General features: G+C 40.7%; 1 non-coding gene across 1 annotated transcript; it reads right to left on the bottom strand.

The window, feature by feature from the left end:
* Positions 1-5,067: 5,067 nt before the first annotated feature.
* Positions 5,068-5,140, bottom strand: Trnaa-agc (transfer RNA alanine (anticodon AGC)). The gene has a single exon. It is a non-coding gene; the product is annotated as a tRNA-Ala (tRNA).
* Between the last annotated feature and the right edge of the window lie 3,673 nt (positions 5,141-8,813).

Here is an 8,813-nt window from a genome sequence, read left to right as displayed (position 1 = left end):
TTGCTATGGAACGGTCAAGGTCACTCATGGCTGCATTTAGCTGACACTCAACAGGGGGTTGAACATCCAAGATGGCTTCTCATCCATCAGTGTCTCTCTCCATGTGGCCTCTCATCATTCACTAGTCTAGCCTGAGCCTCTTTACCTGACCCTGGCTTCTAAGAAAGGAATGTTACAGCAGGACCCTCTGGGATGTACACGTTTATAAAAACTCTGCTGTATCACCACGCCTGCTAATACTGCACTGGCTGGGTAAGCACACGATCAAGGCCAGAGTCAATGTAGGAAGGAACCATTTGAGCACACTGATCCTGACAGATATGTTTGTGGAGGAGACTCATGTAACAGTTGACCACATATAGCAGCAGGAAATCACAGCGGCACATTTAGAGTAGAATACAAGGAACAACCATCCTATTTGGATAGGGTTTCAGTCTAGAGGGGTGTGTGTGTGTGTGCACGTGTATGTTTGTACTCATGAATGTGTTGGGATGTATCAGTAGTTGCAATAGAAGGAGCACAGTGGATGAAAGTTGAATTACATATAACTTAATGGTTCTTGGCCAGGGGTGATGGTAGATATTTTCAGTTGCCTTCATTTTGGGGACGGGTGTTGCTCTTGTGGCTTAGGATGCACAGGACAGTCCCTCACAAGCAAAGAATCAACCAGCCCAAAGTGCCAACAGGGTCTACACTGAGAAGCCCTGCCTGCAACCTCATACAAGACATCACTTTGACTGTGTGCATGTATCCTTGCTATTCCCAACACATTTTCTCCTATTGCTTTTGACAGCATGTGCAAAATTCACAGTTCTGTCAGAGCTCTCTAAATGCATGTTCAGCCTATTTGAATTACCTTCAAACAAGTGTGACAGATGTAGTATTTTGGGTTCAAACGCTTGCCAGTTAACCATATGTACGTTTGCACATTAACGGCAATTATATCCTGTGACTAAACGAGTGTGCACATCCAACTTTTACTAAAACAGCTCATATAGTTGTATTTTTCCCTAAGCCTTCTGGTTTTCGTGTGTTCTTGGTGCCTGCCTTTGCTTTATTCTCCAGGTAAACTGTTCTATTTCTCAAGATGCTAAATTCGCATTTGTTCTCTTTTTAGCAAGGGAATCTTCACTCTTAAGTTCAATAACTTTTTTTTTTGGCAGTACTGGAATTTGAACTCAGGACTTTGCACTTGTTAGGCAGGCACTCTGCCACTTTGGAGCCACGCCCCCCCAGCCCAATAACTGTTGATTAAGCTTCTACTGTGTAAAACAGCTGCTCTGATTACTTGGCTAGAGTGGTGAACAGAGCAAAGTTGCTTTGCTTTCTAGTTAGAGAGACAGACAGTAAACAAATAAGAAAGCAAGTGAATGGTATTATGTTAGGGAGTGAGAAAGAACAGATTCGAGCTGATGGGAATGATGGGGTGGCATGGCATTTTGATTAAGGTGTTCTGGGAAGAGTGCAGCTAAGGGATGTTGTCTGAGCCATGTGGAAGGAGGACACAAAGACAGGTTTTTAATAGTGTGCTATATCGTGCGGGGGCTTGTATTTGTCTCCTGGAGCTACCACAAAAAGAGGTACAAACTAAACGGCTTAAAACAACAGAAATTTTTATTCTTTCACGTTTCTGTGAAAATCAAGTTTGAAATCAAGGTGTTGGCAAGATGGGTTCTGACTTGAGACACTGAGGGAGAGTCTGTTCCAATCAGTTTCTACAGGTTGTTGGCAATTCCTGGGGTTCCTGGGTTTGTAGAGTTGTCACCATGATGATCTCTGCCTCTACCGCTGCTTGGCCTTGACTCCTGAGTGTGTGTGTCTCACATTGGATTGGGGTTTACCCTAATCCAGTACAACTGCAAAGACTATTTGCAAATAAGGTCACATTCCCAGGTACCAGCAGTTAGGATTTTAACATAGCCTTATGAAACTCACAACAGCATTGTGTTGAGTTATCAAAGTGACCTGGGGGAGGGGCACATCTAGCATTTAGGGCAGAGAACAGGGGTGCTAAGAAGACACCCTTACATGTACTGTTTTTTGTTTTTCCTTTTTTTAAAGCAGTACTGGGATCTGAATTCTGGGTCTTGCCCTTGCTAGGCAAGTGTTCTACTACTTGAGCTATACCACCAGCCTTGATATTAACTTAAACAATTTTTCTTTGATTTAGAAAAAAGGCACTTAACAGGGTGCCAGTAGATCCCGCCTGCAATTCTAGCTACTTGAGAGGCTGAGATTAGAAGGACTGTGGTTCGAGGCCAGACCAGACAGATTATTCAAGAAACCTCATCTCCAACAATAACCATAGCAAAATGGGCTGGAGGTGTGGCTCAAGTGGTAGAATGCCTGCTTTGTAAGCATTACATCCTGAGTTCAAATCCCAGTCCCACAAAAAAGGCACTTTAAGTACTTACAGTACTTCTACAAGACATGTCTTAAATGAATATCATTGGCTACTCTGCTGATTATAAACTGTGGGTTGATGAATACAAACTAAGAATATCAATAGTTATTGCTTGGATTTTTGTTACTCTGATGATTTTGATTTGCAGAATTGTTAAGAGAAGTTGGGTATTATAGAACTTTTCTTTCTGAGACAGGATCTCACTATGTAGCCCAAAATGGCCATGAACTTGTAATCCTCCTGTCTTAGCCTCCTGAATGCTGAAATTATAGGTTTGTGCTACCACGACTTGCTTAGAAATTATTTTCTTCCCAATACTTCTTACATAAACTCTCTGGTCCAGTCAGCCTGGTTTATTTTATCTATGAAACACTGAGTGTCTGCTATGCACTGGTCACTTGTGCTGGTTATCAAAATAAAACTAGCACCTATAAGATGCTTTGGAGCTTATCAAGAGCCTTTAATTAATCATGGAAAGAAAAAAGGTGGTGAAAAGATGGCTCTAGAGTCATATACCTACCTAGATTTGAATCACAGCTTACTAATTATGTGCCCTTGGAGAAATTAATCTTTTTCAGTTTGCACTATTATAGTTCTTATCTATGGGGAAAATACGAATGTGAAATGAGATGATGTGTGCAAGGCAGAACTTGGTAAACAGTAGTCTCTTAATTAAAGCCACTTTAGTGTAGGTGCTAGGTAATTCCATTTGGATGAGTCAGCTAAGAGGTTTGTAACTTGGCTAGTGGTAGCATAATTGGCAAAGAACAGAAATGGTGGAAATATAATGGAGGGGTGACCACACTTAAGGCACCTTTACACATGTATGGAACTATCACAATGACATCCCCACATATCATTAATGTATGCTAATTTAAAAAGATGTGTAAACACTTCCCCCACCCAGAAAAAAATAAAGAGCAGAGGAAGTAATGGAATCCAGACTGATTCCTCTTTTCTCCCTTTTCTTTTCCTTTTTTTTTTTTTTTTTTTTGGCAGCACTAGGTTTTGAATTTAGGGCCTCATGCTTGCTAGGCAGGTGCTCTTACTACTTGAGCTGCTCTACCAGCCCTTTTTTTTTTTTTTTTTCTTTCTTCCGCAATGGATTTTTTCGAGATACTGTTTGCCAGGGGCAGGCTGGCTTGGAACCACCAATCTTCTTATCTTCTTATCTCTGCCTCCTGAGAAGCTGGGATTACAGGCATAAGTCACCAGCACCCGGCCCCAGACTAATCAGGATGACTTTATTTAGCACACACACACACACACACAGACATCAAGAGTAACAAATAAGAAATGCTTCATATGCTGCTTAGTATCCCCCTTGTGCTTTGGCACAGTGTGTCAAAATTTGACAAATTTCCCAAGTTGTGGCTAAACCCAGGACATTTCTGTTGGGTATGACAGCAATGTGACTCTTCAGACAGCATCTTCATTTGCAAAGTGGGGCTAACTGACCCGCCTGCTTGGTAACATAGGATTAATTACATATTTGCAGTGTGCTTTGAACTTTTTGAAAACTGCCACTTATGTGGCAGGCATCCCACTAGGATGGTGTTCCTATATGACTGTTGTGACAGCATCTTTGAGTCATCAGCCCTGTCTGTCAGCATTGCTGAGCTGTGGAGTGCCAAGCTTCAGCGCTAGGCAATATTGTGCTCTTGACTGTTGGTCTCCCTCCAATTTTTTCTAAGTTCTGTTTTTGAAAGAAACAATAGAAAATATTTTTCTTTTACCCTTTTTCTTTTCTTTCTTTTGTCAGTGCTGGGGTTTGAACTCCGGAATTTGAACACATGAGGCAGGGGCTCTACTACCAGAGCCACATCTCCAGCCTTTTCTGTTCTTTTGGTGATAGGGTATTGCTTTTTGCCCAGGCTGGCCTGGACGCAATCTTCCTATTTTAAGGTTCCTACCATAGCTGGGATTATATAAGCTCACTATCACATCCAGTTTTTTCCATTGAGATGGGGTCCTACAAACTTTTATTTTGCTCAGGCTGGCTTCAAACCATAGTACTTGTGGTCTCAGTCTCTCAAGTAGCTAGGATCCCAAATAGCTAGGATTATAGGCGAGAACCACCAGCACCTGGCTTTCTATTTCTTTCTTCTTCTCTCCCTCCCTTCCATTTCTCTCTGTCTCTCTTTTCTTTCTTTCTTGGCCCTTCCTTCCTTTCTCCCTTCCTTCCAACAGGGTCTTACTAGGCAGCCTATGCTGGCCTGGTACTCGCTATACAGTACAGGATGGCCTCAAAGTCAAGATCTTCCTGCCTCAGCCTCCTGAGTGCTGAGATTACAGGCATGTACCATCATACTCAGCTTGGAAATCTATCTCCATTACAGTAGGAAAGTCATAGTTAAGGCCATCCTTTTTACTTCCCTATCTTACTGAAATTTCTGATTTTAAAGTTGTTCCTTTCTGAGTGAAGGTCATTATATTTTTACAATTTATTTCTTAATGTGTAGTACATATACATAGGACATTAAAAGGTATAAAAGCACATGGTATACACTAACTTCCATCCTGTCTCCCTGCCTCTGAGGTCTCCTTCTCAGAGGTAACCACTCACTGTTTTAAGCAAAGATTATATCCATCTATCGTGTGTACCTTCTGCATTGGGTAATGGTATAATGCCACCCCCAATTATAACTCTTTTATTTTTTTTTTGATGGTGCTGGGGTTTGAACTCAGGGCCTCATGCTTGCTAGGCAGGTGCTCTACCATTTGAGCCACTCCACCAGCCCTATTTTGTGGAGGTTCTTTTCAAGGTAGGGTCTCGAGAACTATTTGCCCAGGCTGACTTTGAACTGCAGTCTTGTTCTCTACCTCCTGAGTAGCTAGGATTACAGATGTGAACCACCGGCACCTGGCCAAAGTTGTCTTTTTTCTAATAATAGCATTTGATTATATGAATAAACCACAGTTTACTTAATCAGTTTCTTATTGGCAGATATTCAGCTGTTGCCAAACTTTTACTATTTCAAAATTGTAGTGATATATATCCCTGTACATTAAAAGAAAGTTGGAGTGTGCCTAAAATTTTAATTCCTCAGTATATTTAAATATTGCCAAATTGCTTACTGTGGAGGTCCCCCCACCATGTATATTCTTATCAAGAACTCAGGTGAGTGCCTATTTTCCCCAATCTTCACTATTTTTCAAAAGTCTAGCCCAGTATTATGTTTAATGATTACTTTATTAATGGCAGAAATGTAGGAACTTTCTTACAAAGAGACTAAATTCTAGAGCAAACTACCTGGGAAGACTGGAGAAATCTTCTATTTAAAATAGCTGAAGAATAACCCATCTTGAGTTTTATGCCCAGAATAGTTTGTTACAGTATGTAGTGATTCTATAAAGAGAAAAAGTTGCATATATCCCTCTAGTCTGAGGGTTTTCAACGTATGCCTGGAACTGCCCAGATCAGAAACCTTTGTGGTGGTGGTAGAAGGGGTTTTTGGAAAATGCAGATTTTTCAGGCCCACTCTAGATTTATGGAATTTTCATTCTTTGAGGGGCCGGGTCAAGTTCTCACTCGTGATCCTTACATACATTCTCATTTGATAACAACTGCTCTGTCCTCAGGGCAGAACAATTTGCAGGTAGACAAGTACCCTTACTAATTTTTTTTTTTTGAGACAAGGTGTTATGTAGCCCAGACTGACCGCAAATTCTTTTTTTTTTTTTTGTTTAGTCCTTTTTTTTTTTCTTTTTCTTTTATTATCCATATTATCCAAGGCTTGGTTCATTTCTCCCCCCTGCTCCCACCCCCTCCCTTACCACCCACTCCACCCCTTCCCTCTCCCTCACCCCCTCAATACCCAGCAGAAACTATTTTGCCCTTATTTCTAATTTTGTTGTAGAGAGAGTATAAGCAATAACAGGAAGGGACAAGGGGTTTTGCTGGTTGAGATAAGGATAGCTATACAGGGCATTGACTCACATTGATTTCCTGTGCGTGGGTGTTACCTTCTAGGTTAATTCTTCTTGAAGTAACCTTTTCTCTAGTACCTGTTCCCCTTTTCCTATTGGCCTCAGTTGCTTTTAAGGTATCTGCTTTAGTTTCTCTGCGTTGAGGGCAACAAATGCTAGCTAATTTTTTTGTTGTCTTACCTATCCTTACCCCTCCCTTGTGTGCTCTCGCTTTTATCATGTGCTCATAGTCCAATCCCCTTGTTGTGTTTACCCTTGATCTAATGTCCACATATGAGGGAGAACATACGATTTTTGGTCTTTTGGGCCAGGCTAACCTCACTCAGAATGATGTTCTCCAATTCCATCCATTTACCAGCGAATGATAACATTTCGTTGTTCTTCATGGCTGCATAAAATTCCATTGTGTATAGATACCACATTTTCTTAATCCATTCGTCAGTGGTGGGGCATCTTGGCTGTTTCCATAACTTGGCTATTGTGAATAGTGCCACAATAAACATGGGTGTGCAGGTACCTCTGGAGTAACAATCTTTTGGGTATATCCCCAAGAGTGGTATTACTGGATCAAATGGTAGATCGATGTCTAGCTTTTTAAGTAGCCTCCAAATTTGTTTCCAGAGTGGTTGTACTAGTCTACATTCCCACCAACAGTGTATGAGAGTTCCTTTTTCCCCACATTCTCGCCAACACCTGTTGGTGGTGGTGTTGCTGATGATGGCTATTCTAACAGGGGTGAGGTGGAATCTTAGTGTGGTTTTAATTTGCATTTCCTTTATTGCTAGAGATGGTGAGCATTTTTTCATGTGTTTTCTGGCCATTTGAATTTCTTCTTTTGAGAAAGTTCTGTTTAGTTCACTTGCCCATTTCTTTATTGGTTCATTAGTTTTGGGAGAATTTAGTTTTTTAAGTTCCCTGTATATTCTGGTTATCAGTCCTTTGTCTGATGTATAGTTGGCAAATATTTTCTCCCACTCTGTGGGTGTTCTCTTCAGTTTAGAGACCATTTCTTTTGATGAACAGAAGCTTTTTAGTTTTATGAGGTCCCATTTATCTATGCTATCTCTTAGTTGCTGTGCTGCTGGGGTTTCATTGAGAAAGTTCTTACCTATACCTACTAACTCCAGAGTATTTCCTACTCTTTCCTGTATCACCTTAAGAGTTTGGGGTCTGATATTAAGATCCTTGATCCATTTTGAGTTAATCTTGGTATAGGGTGATATACATGGATCTAGTTTCAGTTTTTTGCAGACTGCTAACCAGTTTCCCCAACAGTTTTTGTTGAAGAGGCTGCTATTTCTCCATCGTATATTTTTAGCTCCTTTGTCAAAGATAAGTTGCTTATAGTTGTGTGGCTTTGTATCTGCGTCTTCTATTCTGTTCCACTGGTCTTCATGTCTGTTTTTGTGCCAGTACCATGCTGTTTTTATTGTTATTGCTTTGTAACATAGTTTGAAGTCAGGTATTGTGACACCTCCTGCATTGTTCTTTTGACTGAGTATTGCCTTGGCTATTCGTGGCCTCTTGTGTTTCCATATAAATTTAACAGTAGATTTTTCAATCTCTTTAATGAATGTCATTGGAATTTTGGTGGGAATTGCATTAAACATGTAGATTACTTTTGGGAGTACTGACATTTTTACTATGTTGATTCTACCAATCCATGAGCATGGGAGATCTCTCCACTTTCTATAGTCTTCCTCAATCTCTTTCTTCAGAAGTGTGTAGTTTTCCTTGTAGATGACCTCAAATTCTTGATCCTTCTGCCTCAGCCTCCCAAGCACTGGGATTATAGGCCTGCACCACCATGTCTGGATCAAAAAATGACAAAGTAAGACAGGCACTGGTGGCTCATGCCTGTAAGTAATCCTAGCTCCTCAGGAGGTAGACATCAGGAGGATTGCAGTTCAAAGCCAGTCCCAGGCAAATTGTTCTTGAGACTCTGTCTGGAAAAAACTCATCACAAAAAAGAGCTGGTGGAGTGGCCAAAGGTGTAGACTTGTATTGTAAAACATGTCAAGAAGACAGAAAAGCAAAAAAGAGAATAGCAATAAACATTGATACTGCTTCAAGAACCAGATATAAATTTATTTCATTTACATCCTTACAACAGCCTTATGAGTCCAGTGCAATTATTAACCACCTTTTTTCTTTACAGATAAAGAAACCGAGGGACTGAGGTTAAGGAATTTTTCCATGATATTGCCAGTAAGCAGTGAGGTCATAATCCAGAGCACTCACTCCCTGTGAATTTGAGAGCACAGCCTAGACTTTGTCTGCATGTTGTTCTTATTCTTTTTTCATGTGCGTGTACTTAGAGATCATCAGAGGAACTTTTCTGTAGCTCTCAACCTAAGCTGTATAACCTGTTTTTTTCATTGTACATTGGGTAAAATGGTGGTGAAGAGATGCAGGGAAAAAACCACAGGCAATATCTCCAAGAATTATCTCTCATTTATACAACCATGTAGCTTTTGCG

The sequence above is a fragment of the Castor canadensis genome, chromosome 3, assembly GCF_047511655.1.
Source record: "Castor canadensis chromosome 3, mCasCan1.hap1v2, whole genome shotgun sequence".
NCBI lineage: Eukaryota > Metazoa > Chordata > Mammalia > Rodentia > Castoridae > Castor > Castor canadensis.
This window is presented reverse-complemented; position numbering and strand designations above follow the sequence as displayed.